Below are 19,047 nucleotides of genomic sequence, written 5' to 3' on the forward strand. Positions count from 1 at the left end.
CTTTTAAATATCCATTCCCTTTTTAGACAATAGATAAAAGAAAAACCTTTAACATTAAAGTATGATTTTACAAAAATTGTTCTCAATCATTTCGTGGAACCGGGCGTGGTTGAACCATCTACCATGGGGGGAGCTCATGCACAGGGAAGAAGCTTAGATAAGACCAACCGAATTGGTTGAGGAAAAGGAAAGCCCAGCGACCAAGCACTCCCGCCCCCAAAAGCAGAGACCGAAGAACTCCTCATCCGGGGGCATGACCCGTCCGTAAAACGAGTATACCCCTGTTTTAACCATAATCAAGACAATACATTCTACAAGATTCTACTAAAAACCAAAACATTAAAAATTAATAGTGTGTCTACCGACAAATGGTACAAAAAGTATTTTGACCCAAACCACTAACACAAACTAGCGGAAGCACATGGTAAACATATTTTGAACACATGCTCGCTCCAATTCGCAAAGTCGCCTATGTTGAGGATTAACCTACATTTAACGACAAAACTTTAAAGGTTAGTCAAGATACTTATTCCGCATAAAATCAAACATTCTAATTCCATTCATTACACATTTCCATTTTCATACGCATTCGTTCACCCCGTTAAGTGGGTATGGCATATGCTCTCATGATGAGAGTTAAACATACTACTTTCAACCCGGTATCATCGGGTTAATTGCTTTCAACATAAGCCTTTCGTTCTATCCGTATAACGGATTAAACTTCATACATTCGTTTTTGCTTACACGGCCACCCGTTCTAGACGGATGGTATCATATCCTTACTCGACCTAGTTCACTCGAACCGGTCGATTTGCTTAGCTTAACATAACCTTCATTAGCTTAGCCAAATCCGCGAGGGATTTGCTATTTATTTACTAAACACCGTAATCATTATAACATGGGTTGTTGAACACAATTGCTAATAAAATTTAAGTAAAGTTTTGTATGCAACGGAACATACCTCGATCCTGTGAGCTTTCCGGTTTCTTAGTACTTGAGCCTTCTTCCTTCACGCCTACATCAACACATCCATTCGTTCATTTATTTTCCAAGTTACACATGATTGCTCTTTCGAGCATTTCATCAAACACATGGCGGGTTTCGCATTTTCGGGACATTTACCTATCTAAATGAATCATGTTTTAAACTAGTTCCTTTAATTATTCATCGATAATCAATCAAGCTTTATTCTATATCAGTTATCTAGGGTTTATACATCTTAGACAAGATTACTCATCAACAAATCACATACATATCAACACTTGATCATTCTACTCCTAATAACTTTTCATCAATTAGGTCTTGGCCATTAAACAAACAAAATTGCTAGTAATCAGACATTATTCTGATCCTATATCATAATCTCAACTTAATTTTTATGAATTTCATATCATGCAATCAAGATTTGATATAAACCCCTATCCTAAAATTTGTTAAATCATGAAATTGAACTTACTCTTGCAATGAACAAGTTAAAAGCTTGAGATTTCCTGATTGTGCTTCCAACTTCCTTGAATCTCTACTAATTTTCTTGGTAGATTAGGTGAAGCTAGGGTTTCCCCTAGCCTTTGTTCGTTCGAGCAGACACCCACACACGATCTGTGTGTGGGTTTTCATCTTTTACTATTTTATTGTAATTAGTTTCAGCCAATTACTTCTTTAGTCCCCCTATTTCAATGACTTATTTAATTTTAAACACCATTCTTTTATTATCACATTATAACTTATGCCCAAATAACAATTTTGGGATGTTACACTTTTCAAGAATCAAACGAGGCCACCAGATACTATAGCTTTAGTAATTCTGAATATGGTTCGTTACAAGTTGTTGGGAGTGAAGTTCAAGAGCACGGTTAGAGTGAAGAGATTACTTGACGATTGGGGGATTCATCAAGATGCGGACGCGGATGGAATTGGCTGAGTTTATTTCGTGTTATTGTGGTTTGTTCTAGATTGTAGTCTAGGCGTTTTGTTAGTCTGGTTTTTGTGGTTTGTTTGGCCTACTTGCATGAGGCATGTCTCATGTTTGAACTAGTGAGGACTCACCTCACTACTTGTTTTTATGGTTGTGAATATATAAATCACCGGGGTAACCCTTTACCCAAAAAAAAAGGAAGAGCTGAAGCAGACAGAGGCAGCTGAAAACACCGAAGTGCCAATCACTGAGGTAAATTCTGATTCCGAAATCTTAAAACCAATTGAACAGTGCAAGAAATGCATGGAAACATGCAGAGCTTGTACTAAAAAAGATGAGATGTTCAGAACAAGAGATCTTGAATTCACAAAATCGAAAACATTTTCAAAGAAAAATGCAAAGAAATGCTAGAAAATGAAAAAGTTTTAAAAGAAAATGATGAAAAACTTTCAGAAAAATATAAAAAATTAGAAAAAGAAAATGAGATTTTGAAAGAAAATGTTTTGAAAAAGACAGAAGAATGTGATCAAAAAGAAAATGTTTGTCAAGAAATGAAGAAAGAATATGACTCAATGAAATTGGCATATCACATTACAAAAGAGTCATATGAAAAGGTGAAGGGTGAAATGAAATTTATTCAATCAAGATTAAATTACTGTTCTAAAACATCAAAGGAACTAAAACGAATGTATGAAATTAAACATGGTGTTGTAAATTCATATATTGAAGATGTTGCTAAGCTAAAACGACAGATTGCTGATTTAGAACAGGATGACAACAAATTAAAAAGTTATCATGCATCATCATATGTGCTTGAACGTATTTTCAACATAAAACCGGATGGAAAAGATTCTAAGCAAAAAAAGAAAGGTATTGGCTCAGAGTTTCATCAAGTTCCACCACCGGAAAAGTTTGTCTTTTATGATGAAGAAAAGGTCGAAAAAGCTTTCAACCTGGTAGATCAATTGCCAGACAACATTGACATAACCTATTCCAAATCTGATGATTCTAGTGATTTAGAGGTGGTAGGTAAGGTTGTTGAAAGTGTGTTGAAAGAAGAGTTGGTTGAATCAGGTAATTCTGAATCACGGGATGAAAATGAAGGTAATTTTCATGATGAATATCTGAAAAACACAAAATCCGAGAAAAATTTGAATGACGATTCAAAAGGATTGGTTTATACCATGATTGGATCGGACAAATTATTCTTAGATATTGTATTCTCGATTCAGAATGTGATTTCAGAAAAGATTGACAAAGTTTTCAAAATGGTTGAAATTGAAAAATCTGAAACTCCAAAGTTTGCTGGTAAAGGTCACAAAGGTTCTTATAATAAACCTGGTTTCAAGAAGAAAAACATGAAGGCTGGGTTGGGTTATAAGAAGAACAATGTTGGAATAAAAATGAAACACAAAATTTTCAGGTAAAAATGAGTTTCGTTCAAGGAAAAAATTTAGCAGAAGAGAAGGAACTTAAATTTGGACGACAGTCTAATGATGAGTTTCATGCTCAGAAAAAACAACAACAGGTCAAAGATGTGTCCAAGAGAACATGTTTCAAATGTGATCAAACAGGACATCTTGCACGCAAGTGTCCAAAACTGAAACCTATTGATGTTGAGATGAAAAAGAAGTCTGATGATGTTCAAAAACATAAATCCAAGGATGTGAAACAAAGGTCAACCAGATTTGATTCAAAACAAACTTGGAGGTACAACACAAACAAGTTTGCTTCGAATCAAAATTGGAAATCAAACCCGAACAAGTTCGATTCAAGACAGACCTGGAATTCTCACACACCCAGATTCAGAACAACGCAAAGTTGGAAAACATCAGTTGATATGATAAAACCCCAACAGTTTTGGAAACCAAATGTTGTTCAAAATGAAAATGTTCAAAAAGAGTCACATTTTTACAAACGAGGTACTCCTAAAGGTCAAACATGGAGTGTTAAGAAACAAGTGAAATTGGTAAACAAAGAAAAAGTAGAAGTTAAAATTGACAAAGTCTTTGTGCAAAATGACAAAGATTTTCTGAAGTTAAATGATGCATATTGTGTTGAAATGCCTAAGGTTAAACAGACCTGGCTAAATTGTTCAAGTGATTGAATAGTTGAATGTGTAGGTGCTCATGAAAAACTGAAGATTGTGAAAAAGGAAAACGGAGCAGCCTGGCACAATGGGAAGAGGAGGCTGCTGGACCCTGTGTTGGTTAAACAGGGAGTTTGTTTGTTTTCTGTATATAAATAAACCATATTTCAAAAACCCTAAAAATTTGAAAAATTAAAAACCAAAAATATGTGTTTAGTTTGTTAAAAATTTGAAAAACCAAAAACATGTTTGTTTTTAATTTTTCTTAAAAAATAGAAAATTACAAAAATATGTTACTTGAATATACCGAAACCCTCACGGCTGAACAAACATTATTAATTTCACAAGATTGAAAAACGGTTTTCAAACTGTAAAATATCAATGTGTTGTAAATCATGGGGGTATGTTATATTTTCTGCAAAATAGTACAATTTAAGCAGAAAATGGATGGCGAGGCAAAGCTGTTAGTATTGGTTGTCAAATTTTCTTTTAATGGTTTTACATTTTAGGGGGAGAAAAATTGTCAGAAAATCCAAAATCATTAGAAAATTTGAAAAAGCCAAAACATGATAAAATTCAAAATTTGAGTTTTGTGTAAAAAGAGGAAATGATAGTAAATCAGTAGACAATCACAGTTCGCTAAAGAAATGGAAAGTTAAATTGTGATAAACGGTCTCACTGATGATATGCCAGTAGATTTTTACACGCTTAGTAGATTGTTTTCGAGATATAAACCTAAATATCAAATACTTACTTATCTCGTGGGGAACATCTCTTGGATATATGGGTAACCCCCGAAATCTTGTTTGAAAGGTCCATCTTTCTGAGATACTAGGTCTTTATACTCAGTGATATCTGGGGTATTATCCCGGGACTTCTGATTTTGCGGAAGCAATGGCCTAGTCCCCGTATAATACTTTCTGCTTGCTTGAAATATAGCATCACCCTCAGCATAAAAAATGATGAAACATTGAAAAATGCTAATCATGTGCTGTTGAAGAAAGCATAAAAAATGAAGAAACATTGAAAAATGCTAATCATGTGCTGTTGAAGAAAAGATTCTCTAAAGGGAACATACCTAAAGTCGAACCGTCATCTCTCTGCTGAACGGAAGTTCTGACCTGAGCTCCCACGGTTTCGCATCTAATCCTTTACAGATATCATCTAGGTATACTCACCTGTAAGACTGAATATTGGGATCTGGATACGGGAGTATATTCTGAGGTGGGACACGCAAATAAGTTAAGTCCTTAATACACTAAATCTGTATCTCGAAACAATTGAACTTTGTGTGAAAATTTAACTGGATCAGTATACTGACAATCTAAGTGAATCGTTTAAAACTTAAAGTGTTTAAAGCTCAATGGTACTAGTGATTTTTCATAAACTGATATGATCCTCTGACGCGAACTCAAACAAAAATATTGTTTGTAAATATGTTTGTAAATATTTCTTTATTGCTTTCTATTTTCAGAAAAATACAAAAAGATTTTGATTTCTGCTTTATTTTCGACAACCGATGTCTGAGATGTTGTGTGTCAAAATCTAAGTAAGCTGATTGTGTTTCTGAAAAGAAAACAAGTTCATTAATTTGAAACTTGATTATTTTTAAACAAAAATAAAAAACAGTTTGTGATATCTCCAAGGTCATTAGTTTGGACTTGGATGATTAACTGTGAGGGAGTTGGATTTTCAAAATTTGCCAAATCATAAAATTTGTTGATATAGGAAATTAAATTGCCAGGTTACGATTCATGGAAGTCTAAAATGTTGTTACTTATAAACGTATGAGTGTTGCAGATACTGTACCAGACTACGATCCCGACAGCTGAGTCTAAGGGGGAGTCTGAAGACGAGCTCAAAGCAAGGGGGAGCTTGTAACCGGAAAGATAGATGTTGATCCCTAAAGCGCGGAAGCTTGATGAAAGGGGGAGCCTGAAGAAGCTGATAAAGCAAGAGCTAGAGTCAGATATCGGTAGAATGATAAAGATAGAGCCAGGATGAGATACTGAACCTGTGAAGAAAAGAAAAAGATTGATGGATACTTACAGTATTAGACAATTCGGAAAGAGCATGAAGGCTGATCAAGACTTAAGATGTGTCATGATAGAGACTCGACAATGAAGACTTCGTCAACATCCAAGGGGGAGTCTGTTAGTGCACTATGTCTATTGACTTCGTCTTATATCGAGTCATGTAATGAAATAGGATAGGATAATCAGTGCTCGGGGTGCTAAAAACTGAGTTTTATGAGATTTCTAGTAATTCCGCTTGAAACTGCCAGTGGTCAGTTCAAGCGGAATCAACATTGTTAATTCCGCTTGAATGTGACTATGCTCAGTTCAAGCGAAATCACCATTAGTATATGTTGGTGCACTACATCTGTTGATTCCGTCTAGGTGTCTAGGATCAGGTCTTGCATTGTTTTGTATAGCATAGGGCACATTTTACGAGAAAACAAGAGTTTGTATAGGTTTTAGGAGGTAGGATCGCTTATAGGGTCTTGTGATGCCTGGATCGCTTATATGGCATCATGGGTCGCTTTTGTGTACAAGTATGAACCGCTCATGTGTCACATGTCCACATGAGCGGACCCAAGACACTATATATAGGTGTGCATGAGCGATCCTAAGAGGTGATCCTTTGTATTCCACGCCGAAGCTCTGCCGGTGTGAAGATCAAGCTATAAATCGTTTCAAATCAGTAAAACAAGCAGTTAGGAAGAAGAACGAGCTATATCTACTTGCTTTTCTTATTATTCCGCATCTGAATTGCAAGAGACAACCTCTGAACGACTCGTTTGAGTCAGCAACCGATCCTACAAGTGGTATCAGAGCTGTGGAGGAGGTTTTTCTACAGATTATAGCCGGATTTCATTGTTTCTTCTCGTTTCTACACCTTCTTTTCTCATTTACAGAAGATTTCACGGTTGAAATTCGATCAAATTCTCACAGATTGTGCGCAATAGTACTTAGACAAACCCTTGGAAGTTTCAGGTTGAAATACAGTTTAAAAACAGATCAAATCATGTTCGTAATGTGGACCGCTCGTAGTGATGTCATCGTGAACCGCCCTTAGATCATTGTTTGGATCGCTCTTCTGTACATTTAATGTTGAACCGCTTCAAATTGATAGTTTGAACCGCTCAAGAGTACATTTATGCTTCTGGACCGCTCATAATTCAGTTTCTGGACCACTCGTAATTCGAATTCTGGACCGCTCGTAATTCATTTCCGGGACCGCTCGAAACTTATTTTCTGGACCGCTCGAAATTTACTTTCTGGATCGCTCTTAGAACATTTATTGGATCGCTCCAAGCATTTCCGGGATCGCTTATTTGTTCAAGTGTTTGAATCGCTCATTTGTCATTTGTCTTGAAAAAAGTGCTAAGTCAACATGAATTCTGAATTTTACAACGCATTTGCAACATCGACCACTCCAGCCGCAATTGCTCAAGCAATGAATTTAGAAAATGAGACGGGAACGACTCAAAAGCCCCCTAGATTGATGAGCATTGAGGAGTATTATGGGTGGAAGGATAGGTTTGAAAACTGGGTTCAAGCAAACCATCTCAGATCATGGGAGTGCATATTGAAGAAGTACACTTTGCCTAGAACAGAGTTCCAAGTTATTAAAGAGATATCCGAGTTTACTGAGCAAGAACGAGCAATGTATAGAGCCGAGAAAATGATGATTAGTTTGTTACAGCAGGCGATTAAAGAAGATATATTCATTTTGTTGCAACACGACAAAACTGCTAAGTCTATTTGGGATGCATTAAAAGTCAAGTTTGAGGGAAGTGAAAATATGATCAAAAGTAAGAAAGCTTTGTTAAAGAAAGAGTTCGATCTGTTTAGTAGTTTGCCAGGAGAGGATACTAAGAAATTGATTGAAAGATATTGTCATCTGGTGCGATCGTTATCGATGTTAGGAGTTGAAAAAGGTCGAGAGGAATGGGTGGATAAATTGGCTGACGCGTTACCTCAGAAAGAGTGGGGAGCGTATTTAATGATTTTAAAGAATACTGGTGTGTACGATGGGTTGACGATCTCACAGATCATTGAGAAAATAGAAAGTCAAGATCTTGAACAACAAAAGATAGCGAGGATGAATAGTCCAAGTGGTCAACAGGATGTGAAGATGTATTATCGTGGTAGTATTCCAGCGACTGAGTCTGAAAGAAGTCCGAAAATTCAAACAGCTTTCAGTGCTGGTGACTCATCTGAGAAAGCTGATCAGGGTTCTAACAAGAGTAGCAGCGGGTTTTCATCGTTTCCGAGTGTAAATCCAAAAGAGACTAACACTAGTTTTCAGTCTCAGAGTACAAAAACTGGAAACGGATATGTGATTCAATGCAATATAGCTCTCAACCTTCCAGAAGGTCAAAGCTTCTCCGAAGACACTGCTAAAGATCATATGGCACTTATGGGTTCAGTTCTGTTATCCTATGAAGGTCTAGTGGCTGGTCGGATCGGAAATCCTATGCTCACTAAAGAGGATTACGATCAAATAGACGCTGAGGAAATGGAACTTATGGATATCAAATGGTGTCTTGCAAGTGTTCTTCGTCGGGCTGAGAAATTCAAAACCATTACCGGGAGAAATGATTTTTTAGATGCTCATGTTTCAACTTTAGGTTTTGATAAATCTAAAGTTACTTGTTTTCGATGCAGGGAAAAAGGCCATTTCAAGCGGGAGTGCAAAGGAAGAGAAGCTAGCGGAGCACAGAATCCATTCGGGAAAGATGATTATTATCGCAAAGCTATCTATCAACAAGTTGGACAATCCCAAGAACCTCAGACTGCTCATGGGAGAAAGATTGAAGATCCTAAGAGAGCATGTTTGGTAGATTTCAGCTGGAGTGATTACATATCATCTGAAGCCACAGAAGCACGCATTATTGATCAAGATGATGAGAAACTACCTGAAGGTTTCAGTTGGGATATGTTTGTGGATAAGAAGGGAGAGTTCAAAGCCTTCATTGCCAAAATTGTCCGAGAACCAAATTTGTTTGCTACTTGGATGAGATCTATCGGAGAGAATGTGAAAAGTGAAGATGAAAAGTCTGTGTCATCTGATGAAAGTTCAGACAGTACGGATAAACTTTCAGAACACTCTGGAGATGTTTCAGATAGCTCAGATGATAGCATACAGAGTTTAGATGAACTTGAGCAAAATGAAAATGTTCCAGAAAAGGAAGTTGTTTTTGACAAAACACCGTCTGATTCTGATATATCGGATGGTGATTCTGATAAATCTGTACACTTTGATAAATCACCTGATAACAGCAGCAGTGATGATGAGAAAGAGAAACACCTAAATATTGCAAAATCTCATTTGTCTCCTGAAAATTTTCATTTTTATTTTGCAGAAAGAATGAAGAAACTGAAGGAAAAACAAGCTGCAAAAGAACAACAATCTGAATCTGAAGGTGATGTTCAGAATGTTGAAAGTGTTGATGAGAAGGTTATCAAGGTAGAGAAAGTAGTAGAAAAGGTGATTGAAGTAGAAAAAGTGATTGAGGTTGTTAAAATAGTCGAAGTTGAAAAAGTTGTTGAAGTTGTCAAGCCATGTGAGAAGTGTTTGGAAGTCTGCAAAGAGTGTGCAGCAAAAGATGATATCATAGCTGAGTACGAGAAAAAGAAAGAGCAGTTATTGTTCAATCTCAATTATGTGAAGGAATCATACGACGTGTTGAACAAAACAGTAACTGGTCTCCAAACAACAAACTCAGAAAGAGAACAGGCGCTGACAATGATGAATGCAACTTTAATGTCGAAACAAAAAGCTATAAATTTTTACATTGAAGAGAATGCCAAATGGAAGCAAGAGTTAGAAACTGAAAAGATTGAAAATGAGAGAATTAGGAGGTTATTGTTGAGTTATTCTACCTCTGATTATCTCATTGATCGTGTTTACCCGACTGTTGTAGGTATGGAAGCTTTTCAAGACGAGAAGCCAAAAGAAAAGAAAGACTGTGGTAAGAAAACAACTGATAGCTATAACAAGTGTCCGCCTCCAATTTGGGATGGGTATTCACCTAGGAAACCAAATGAGGAGCAACTTGCAAAAGCAGTCAATATAAAGCTTAAAACCGACACAACTGATGTCTTACCAGAAAACATTGATATGACGTTTACCTCATCCGATACAGATCATGAGTCTGAATTAATCAAAAAGGTGGTCGATCAGGTGTTGGATACTGATGAGGAGACAGAGTCGAAATCTGAGTCTGAAAAGCAAAAGTCGTCAGTCAACAGTCAAAATTCGTCGGTTAAACGGTCTTATAGTAAAGAATTTTTGTTATCAAAGGCAGATTTGAATGATGAAACATTCGAAGTTGTGTATACTTTGAATGGTTCTGACAAATTATATTACAACAAAGAGTTTCCGATAATGAGTATCAAAACGGAATTAATCAACAAAACCTTTAAACTAATAGAGGTTAATATTCCTGAATTAAAAGTTTTGAACAGTTTTGATAAACCTAAAAAATATACTTCTAGAGTTCAACAACGTCTAAACAAAAAGAAAGGTTACAATTCTGGTTCTGGTTTTTCAAAGAAACCCAACCAAAATCGTAGCTACAAAAAGAAAGGTTTAGGTTTTATTCCACCAGAAAATCACAAAAATGAGAAAAATTCTAAATCAAACACTGAATTTGTATCAGGTGGAAGCTCGGAAGACGAACAACAGCAACCATTTTGGAGACAGTCTAACAAAGAGTTTCTTGCTGAGAGGAGAAGGAATGGAACTGGAGTGTTTCATCCGAGAAATGCTCAAACCTGTTTTAAATGCAATGAAGCTGGTCACATTGCATCGGATTGTCAGAAAGATATCAAAGCAAAACAAGGAGCTTCTCAGAAGTTGAAAGAAAAAATTGTTGAAAAATCTAAAATTGTTGAAAATTCGAAAAATGAGGTTGGGGAATGTTCAAAGAAACATTTTTACCAAAGGAAAGGAAAAGACAACCAAGTGTAGGTTGCAAAAAAGGTAGAAGAAAAAGTCGGCGATGAATCTGGTTCCACAAAGCCAGAAGAGCCACAAGTTGTGAAGAAAATTTCAGTGAATGATGATGTTTTTCCATCACTGAAGTTTGAGGAAGTTAAAAAGAAAATTGGTAAAATTGAAATTTCAAATCAATTTTATGATGATGAAAAAGAATTTGATGTCGAGAAAACATTCAACGGAAATGTTAAGAAAATATTTGGGAAAATGCTGAGTGGGAAAGCTAAAGGGGTAAAAGATTTTTACACAACTATAAAGGCAACATACAACCCTACAGCTGAAGAGTTGAAAGCCCTCAAGTCTGAGAAGACTTGGAGGGAAGTTTGTTTCCCAGAATAGTCGAAGGACTATGCCGGAGATCCCAAGTTTATATCGTGGATCAGGAATCGGCATCATTCTAATTTTTGACGTATTTGTTTGAATGATTGTGATTAATGTTTGAATGTTTTGCAGGTGAAAGGACTACGCCGGAGTTTCCAGGTGGGTATTTGCGAAGCAGGAATCGGCATTTTGATTGGTAAAATGGTGATGTAGACGTAATATTCCTACAATTGGTAGTTTTTGGGTATCTACAAGTGGTAATCTTGTTCCCACAAGTGGTATTTGTGGTTAAATTTTGAGATGCTTGGATACTTTGAAGTAATTACACTTACAAGTGGTACAGAAGGTTATTAAATGCAAATGGTAAATCAGGGACATTAAATTGTACTTGATTTACTATTCATGGCAAAAGATAGACAAGATGATGAACCACATCCCCGTTCTTAAAATTGATAAACCTACAAGTGGTTGTTACCAACACAAATTCATTTTCCGGAAAAATCATTTTGATTAAAACAAACTTAAGTGTTTTGAAATCTAAATGAGAAAATGATTTGTGAAAGGGGGAGTTCAGATTGTTTATGCATAGTGAATGGTGATTTGATGTGATTCAGTGTCAGTTGTCAAGTTTCTGTATAGTTCTTTTTATGTTTCTAGTGGGTCAAGTGTCTAGAAGTTTTAAAATTTTCTTTAAATTGTGTTTGCATTTTAGGGGGAGTAGGGAAATTTCAAAAAATCCAAAAACATTTGAAAATTTGAAAAAGCCAAAAACATGATAAAATTCAAAAATGAGTTTTGTTGCGAAAAAGAGGAAATGATAGTACATCAGTGGACTATCACGGCACGCTAAAGAATTGTAAAGTTAAAAAGTGTTAAACAATCTTACTGCGAATGTGTCAGTAGATTTTCGCACATTTAGTAAATTGAAACGAGATATAAACCTAAATTCAAACTTGCTTAATTCGTGGGTAACTATTCTTGAATATATGGGTAACCCCCGAAATCTTGTTTGAAAGGTCCCATATTCTGAGATACTAGGTCTTTATACTCAGTGATATCTGGGGTATTATCCCGGGACTTCTGCTGTATGGAAGTACTGACCTAGTCCCCGGATAATACTTTCTGCTAAAGCTTTGAAACATAAGCTTCACCCTCAGCATGCTGATGAAACAATAAAATTGATAGTCGCTGCTGTTGAAATGCAAAAAGATCCTCTAAAGGGGACCCACCAAAAGTCGAGTCGTTATCTCTCTGCTGAACGGAAGTTCTGACCTGAGCTCTCACGGTTTCGCACCTAACCCTTTACAGATATCAGCTGTGGTATACTCACCTGTAAGACTGAATATTTGGGATCTGGATACGGGAGTATATTCAAGTGGAGTGATACACAATTAAGTTTAAGTCTCTAAAACATTAATGTCGTATCTCGAATCGATTGAAATTTGTGTTGAGAATTTAAGAGGACAGACATACTGACAATCTAGGTAAATTGTTTAAAGCTTAAAAATGAAATCTAGCTTAACGGTGTTGGTGATTTGTCTCACAAACTGATATGATCCTCTTGCACAAACTCATAAAAATATTGATTGTAAATATTACATTTTTTATGTTTGTATTTTCAAGTGGTGTTAGGTAATATCTTTCAGAAAATTCAAAAAGATTTTGTGTGTGTTTTAGCATAAAGTTTTGAAAAAGTCAAAAAGATTTTCGACAACTGATATTGAAAAACTGATTTTCAAAATTCCGAGTGCTAAACATGATGAGCAGAATTTGAGGGGGAGTGTTTGTGTAAATCTAACTGTATTTGTTAAATCTAACCTTTTTCAAGTGGTTCATCATAAATAGTTGAGAGAAAATTATTAGTGCATAGTGATTTGAAATGTTAGTGAAAGAAATTTATTTCTAGGTTGAGATTGTGCAGGTAGCCAAGTTTCGACCCTGGAAATCAATTCTGAAGATTTCTGTTAGAATCAGATTGATAGATTCTGAAAGCTTGTGAAGATCAGATTATGATTCTAAAGATCATGTCAACTGTTGATGCTGATGAACTTAATGAATCAAGAGATCTGATCAAGAGAATTAGAGTGTTTTTAGAGCCAGGTTATTCGATTCTGAAAGCCTGTGCAGCCAGACAAAGATCCTGAAGATGTTACTGAAGAACAAATGAATGCCGGTAAGTCGAGAGGGGAGTCTGAAGATAGAGAGAAAGAGAAAGCCCAGAGACTGATCAAGACTGAAGATGTGAAGACACAACTTTGAAGTCAAGGTGTGTTGGCGACTCCATCAACATCTGAGGGGGAGTCTGTTGGTGCACTACATCTGTTGATTCCGTCTAGGTGTCTAGGATCAGGTCTTGCATTGTTTTGTATAGCATAGGGCACATTTTATGAGAAAACAAGAGTTTGTATAGGTTTTAGGATGTAGGATCGCTTATAGGGTCATGTGATGCCTGGATCGCTTATATGGCATCATGGGTCGCTTTTGTGTACAAGTATGAACCGCTCATGTGTCACACGTCCACATGAGCGGACCCAAGACACTATATATAGGTGTGCATGAGCGATCCTAAGAGGTGATGCTTTGTATTCCACGCCGAAGCTCTGCCGGTGTGAAGATCAAGCTGTAAATCATTTCAAATCAGTAAAACAAGCAGTTAGGAAGAAGAACGAGCTATATCTACTTGCTTTTCTTATTATTCCGCATCTGAATTGCAAGAGACAACCTCTGAACGACTCGTTTGGGTCAGCAACCGATCCTACAGTATATATAGGAGCACTTGCCGTTTCATTTGAAGCGGAATTAGGATCTTGTATTCGGTAACGAAGTGCTACCGGATTGTCTCCAGGTGCTGTAATCACTATTATATCAATATACGAGACATTTAAATTGTATCGAGCGTCCGTTTCATTGATTCCGCCTTTGATTCGGATAAACAACTCTTCTGATTGACTAGTTCGGGTCATACAACGATCCTACAAATCCCCACATCCATGGCTACACACAAACACAGTTACGCATGCATTTATAGTTAATCCATACACACTCAATTTGCAAGCTTTCGATTCATTATAACAATCCACGATCAACCAAGCTTGTTACACATAACATCACCTACATAACTTCATGTCCCTGAAGTCTACAACCAACCCGCATGTTCGTATACGAGTTCATGTTTTTGAACCGAAGTCGAACCGAAACTCGTTCTCATACATACTCTTTACGTTTTCTCTCGGGTACATATATACATATACATATACACAGTTACGTAAACACATATTACACGAATTCGTGTACGGGTTTTCATGGCTTTAGAACGAAGTCGGACTGGAACTCTTATACATTCAGTACAACCCATGCACTTCACCATGAAGATCAAGTATCAACTACCATCATATTACCATAAAACCATACTCCACAAATCTCATGCATAAATCTACCCCTATACATATATATATGTAGACAAAGGCTTTCACGTGCAAGCATAATCACATACTATCTACTCTTATATGTCATCGTACACAAACAACTATTAATAGTTTCATGTAATCACTTAATCAAAGGCACAAAACCAGTTGGTCCGACCTGGTATGAGTAGAGCTTTAGATGACCTTAATCAGAACCTGCAAGATCACAAGGAAAGAAACACACCGTTAACCTCGTCACAGGGATGGGGCCCTCTCTGTGACCAAGCTCGGGCATGAGAATAAGTATTTGTGAGGAGAAAATAGGTCAGGGAGAGAGAGGGGGAGTTTAGAGAGAGAAAGTAGCGATTACCCTTGGTGAGGAGTTTTGGCGGGGTATTTATACTTTTGGGGAATGCTGATGTGGCGAGTTAGTTAGTGTCGGACCAGTCGTTGTTATGGCAGTTAAAGTCGTGGGTCCCAGTTAGTTACAATGGACCAAAGTGTCTAGTCGTTCCGTCTATGGCGTTAGATACGATCCGATCCTTTAGGCTTTTGGTTCGGCTCTATATTTGTTAGGTGTTCGGTCCGACTAAGGATGTATCCTCATCAAGTCCCCCTAGTTCATAGTGTTTACTTAGCAAAAGCTTCGAACTAAAATGACGAAATTTTGGTGAGTTGGAGCCCTTATTTGTCAGAGGTTTCGCTGATTTTTGGATTTTGAATTTTGGCGGTGACTTTTGTTATATGACTGACGGTCGCTTTATCTTTCCCTTATCTGACGCGACGCTTGACTTGCGTCAGTTATCATGACGTGTCGGCTCCCCATTGGAGGCCTTATGGCGGTGGAGAGAGTCCTCTTATGTATAGTAAAAAAAATATTTGTATTTTTCACCTTTTACCTGTTTGATCTTCTTCTTCTTCTTCATTTTCTAAACCAGAGAATCCGGTCAGGTTAGTTTCTCCCTTTTATTATGGCGAACAAGAGCAACTTGTCCGGTTGCTTTAATACTCTAAATAGAAATGGCCTGAAGTGGTATGTGGAGCAATACGCCATTCCTACTTCCTTAAATCCTATTCTCCCCGAAAAGGATAAACCCATTTATCCTTTTGTTCCGGGGAAGATAGGGGTTTACACCCGTATGTTTGACTACTTATCGTCTTCCTTTGACGAGGTTCTTGGTCGAAGTCCTTTTATTTCATGAGGTTCATCTATCTCAAATGAAACCTTTTGGCCTTGCCAAGGTGTGTCATTTCGAGCTGGCTTGTCGTGGTTTGGGTTCTGACCCGGATTTGAATGTGTTAAGGGCTTTCTATAAGCTGAATCGGTCCGGTAACTGGTATACCTTTGAGGTTAGGAAGAAGAATGCTTGCTGCTATTCGTGGATTACTACCGGTATAAAAGACTGGAAAGATCGCTTCTTCCTAGTGGATGACCGGTGCGTTCCACCCGAAATGACGTGGAGATTGAAAAGATCTCGTCTTCCAGATCCTCTACCTGAAGGTTTTGAGTTCGATAGGAATTTATATGCGTCTTTGATCAGGGAAGCCGGGCGTGTTCAGAAATACCTGGAACACATTTTAGTCATGGGACGGATAAGCACAATCTGGGCCGAACTGGAATGGTATCCTACCCTTAGGTGGAACGGAGAGGGTTAGTTATACTTTTAGATACGGTGTTTCTCGTACTGTTTATTGCTTGTTTTATTGCACGTTGTATGCTTCTATCATGCCAGACTATGGATATTATTTGTTGTTTGTTTTGTGCAGCTATGGGTTTGAAAGACGCTGTGAGGTTGAAATCCTTCGATTCCACTGAACTTGATGTTCGAGCGACGAAGACACCGAAAGGCGATCCCCCGTATCTGAGTGTTATGCAAGAGAATCTTTACTCAATCAGAGAGCCGACTTCCATGGTTAATCAAGGAGGTTCGGCTGGACAAGGGGGTGCGGGCTCGGCTCCCTCAATACGGACGGTGAATTTGACTTTGGCTCAAGTGACAACGGCGGTTGGTAGTGATAAGGGAAAGAGGACAGGCTCGAGCGACGTGAAGGGATCCGGGTCCAAGATCATTCTGTATGGTTCAGAGCATCTTTCTGTCGAGGATGAATGGGTGCGTGCTGAAGAAGAAGACGAAGGTGATGATGATGGTGCTGAGGTGCGTCCTCAGGTTAGTTTGAAGAGAGGACGAAACATTGTTTCCAAGCCTGATCCAAATCCGAAGCAGCTGAAGAAGAAGAAATTAGATTTCAAAACAATCACATTGGAGGATCATGAAGACGATCAGGCCACCGGGTTCTCTACCGCCGGAGGTTTACTTGCGAACCTAGATGCTCATCTTCATGGTGGCAGGACTCCAAGGGACCAACCGGTCCATATTCCACCGATCCCGATATCTTTCGGAGAGCCAACTACCAAGGTGATTGAGGATATTCATATGCCCGATCCTTTATCTTTCAAGAAGATTGAACCCTCTCTTTCGGGTAAGCCGACAACAGGTGTTGCTTCTAATGTGTCGAGGCCAAGCCCTCAACCGATTGATGGTGGGGATAGCGCCTCCTCGTCTCCTTTATGGTACGAGACTGAAGCTGTTTTCCTCTGTCGAGAACTAGGTTCGGGCCGGAGATGGGTGTGGACACAGCTAAGGCTTTGGAGAAGTATGTCCCTGATTGGTCGTTGGTTAATATGTGACACATGTGCCTCCACAGCCATCAAACAAATACCAAATGAAGGAAATATTATGTTTCATACCTGGGATTTGTAAAAATATGTGTATCGTTTGCATATATCAATTCTTGTTCGATTTCGGGCTTTAAATCGCTTTCTGGAAGGTTATACGCGATCTGATGCGAAAATATAACCAATTTAATGCAACAAACACTCCGGAATAGTGACATAGGCTTAACATACCTTAAATAACCTTTACATAACTTAGAAATAAGTTTTGGATGGTTTGGTATGCCGAAATCAAGTTTATTCGCTTACAGGGACTAAATTCGACAAACTGCAAAAGTATGCCGATTAGTACTGTAACGGACATTCCGAAACTTGATGATAAGTTAAAAATAGGCTTTGAGGGATTCGGTGTGCTAAAATAAACTTTATGCTCATTTAGGGACTAAAAGCGTCAAAAAGTGCATAAGTTTGCATTTTCGCGCATAACTTCCGTTCTGAATATATCCAGACTTCCAAAACTTTATGTAATCATCAAAATATTTTATTTTAGTGATTGGCATGATAAAATTCCATTCGTCGCGTAATTTGGATCGTTTTTCGCATTCGTTCGTGTTTCGTCGTAATTAACCGAACAATGCAACTGTGCGACCAAACGAACCGATATCCAAGATATTTTTGAGCATGTCTCATGTTCCCTATACTTTAAATTCATTTTAGAGCCTTGAAATGGGATTAACGGGGCTTAAACGTGTCAAAAATGCATCAAAAACCATGTTTTGCACATTCAGGGACCAAAATTGACATTCTGCCATAGTTATCTTAGGAAGGGAACAAAATGAAAAATCTAAATTCCAGCTTGTTCCAGCTGTTCCCCTCATTTGCACATGGTTTTAATGAAACTAGGGGCTCCCATGGTTTCACAAAACCATGGGCACATGTGTACGGATGAGATTAAAGCTCGTTTTTCAAGAAACGATCCTAACGGTTCTTGTTTTCCTATAAATACCCAACCCCATTTGCTTCAAAACCCACACCTTGATCTGATTGCTCTCTAATTTGAAGTGCTTAAACTTCATACCTGAGAATAATCGGTCAAACTTCCGTTCTTGGACCTTTTGTAAGTATTCTTTTGTTCTTTTACACGTTGACTTTCTGCATTGACCAGTTTATGGTCAACACGAAGTTCGTTTGAACTTCATAACGTGAGCATAATCACGATGGTTAAAGTCCCTAGTGACTATACCTACTAATTACCACGTTGATTATGTGTAGTGACGAGTCGTTGTTTCTGCCAAAATGCGTGTTTATGCGTATTTTGTAACCAAACTACTCTTGGGTATCAAAACTGTTTGTTTTGATATCAAAACCTATTTTCTAACTTAACTAAACATTTTTTAGCATGTTTAGCTCGTCACTTTTAGTTCAGTGCTTGTGTAGTGTCGTAAGTCAAGCAGTCTAAACAACCGCTTAGACTTTCGAACTAGACCCGTTTGGTCGATCATTAGGATCCGATCAAACATGTTTAGTGACCATAGTTGTATAGGGAATAACCTTTCGAGGTTATACCTTATGGTCACTTCGTTTAAGTAGTTGTATGATAGGTAGTTTATATGCCTTAGGTAAATGACCAAAATGC

General features: G+C 37.7%; 1 long non-coding RNA gene across 1 annotated transcript; it reads right to left on the bottom strand.

Moving 5' to 3' along the window:
* Positions 1 to 285: 285 nt before the first annotated feature.
* LOC110875138 lies at positions 286 to 1,592 on the bottom strand. Its single transcript, XR_002556543.2, has 3 exons — positions 1,457 to 1,592; positions 962 to 1,015; positions 286 to 486 (listed from the first exon to the last, which is right to left on the bottom strand). It is a non-coding gene; the product is annotated as an uncharacterized LOC110875138 (long non-coding RNA).
* Between the last annotated feature and the right edge of the window lie 17,455 nt (positions 1,593 to 19,047).

The sequence above is a fragment of the Helianthus annuus genome, chromosome 11 (genome assembly GCF_002127325.2).
Source record: "Helianthus annuus cultivar XRQ/B chromosome 11, HanXRQr2.0-SUNRISE, whole genome shotgun sequence".
NCBI classification, from domain to species: domain Eukaryota; kingdom Viridiplantae; phylum Streptophyta; class Magnoliopsida; order Asterales; family Asteraceae; genus Helianthus; species Helianthus annuus.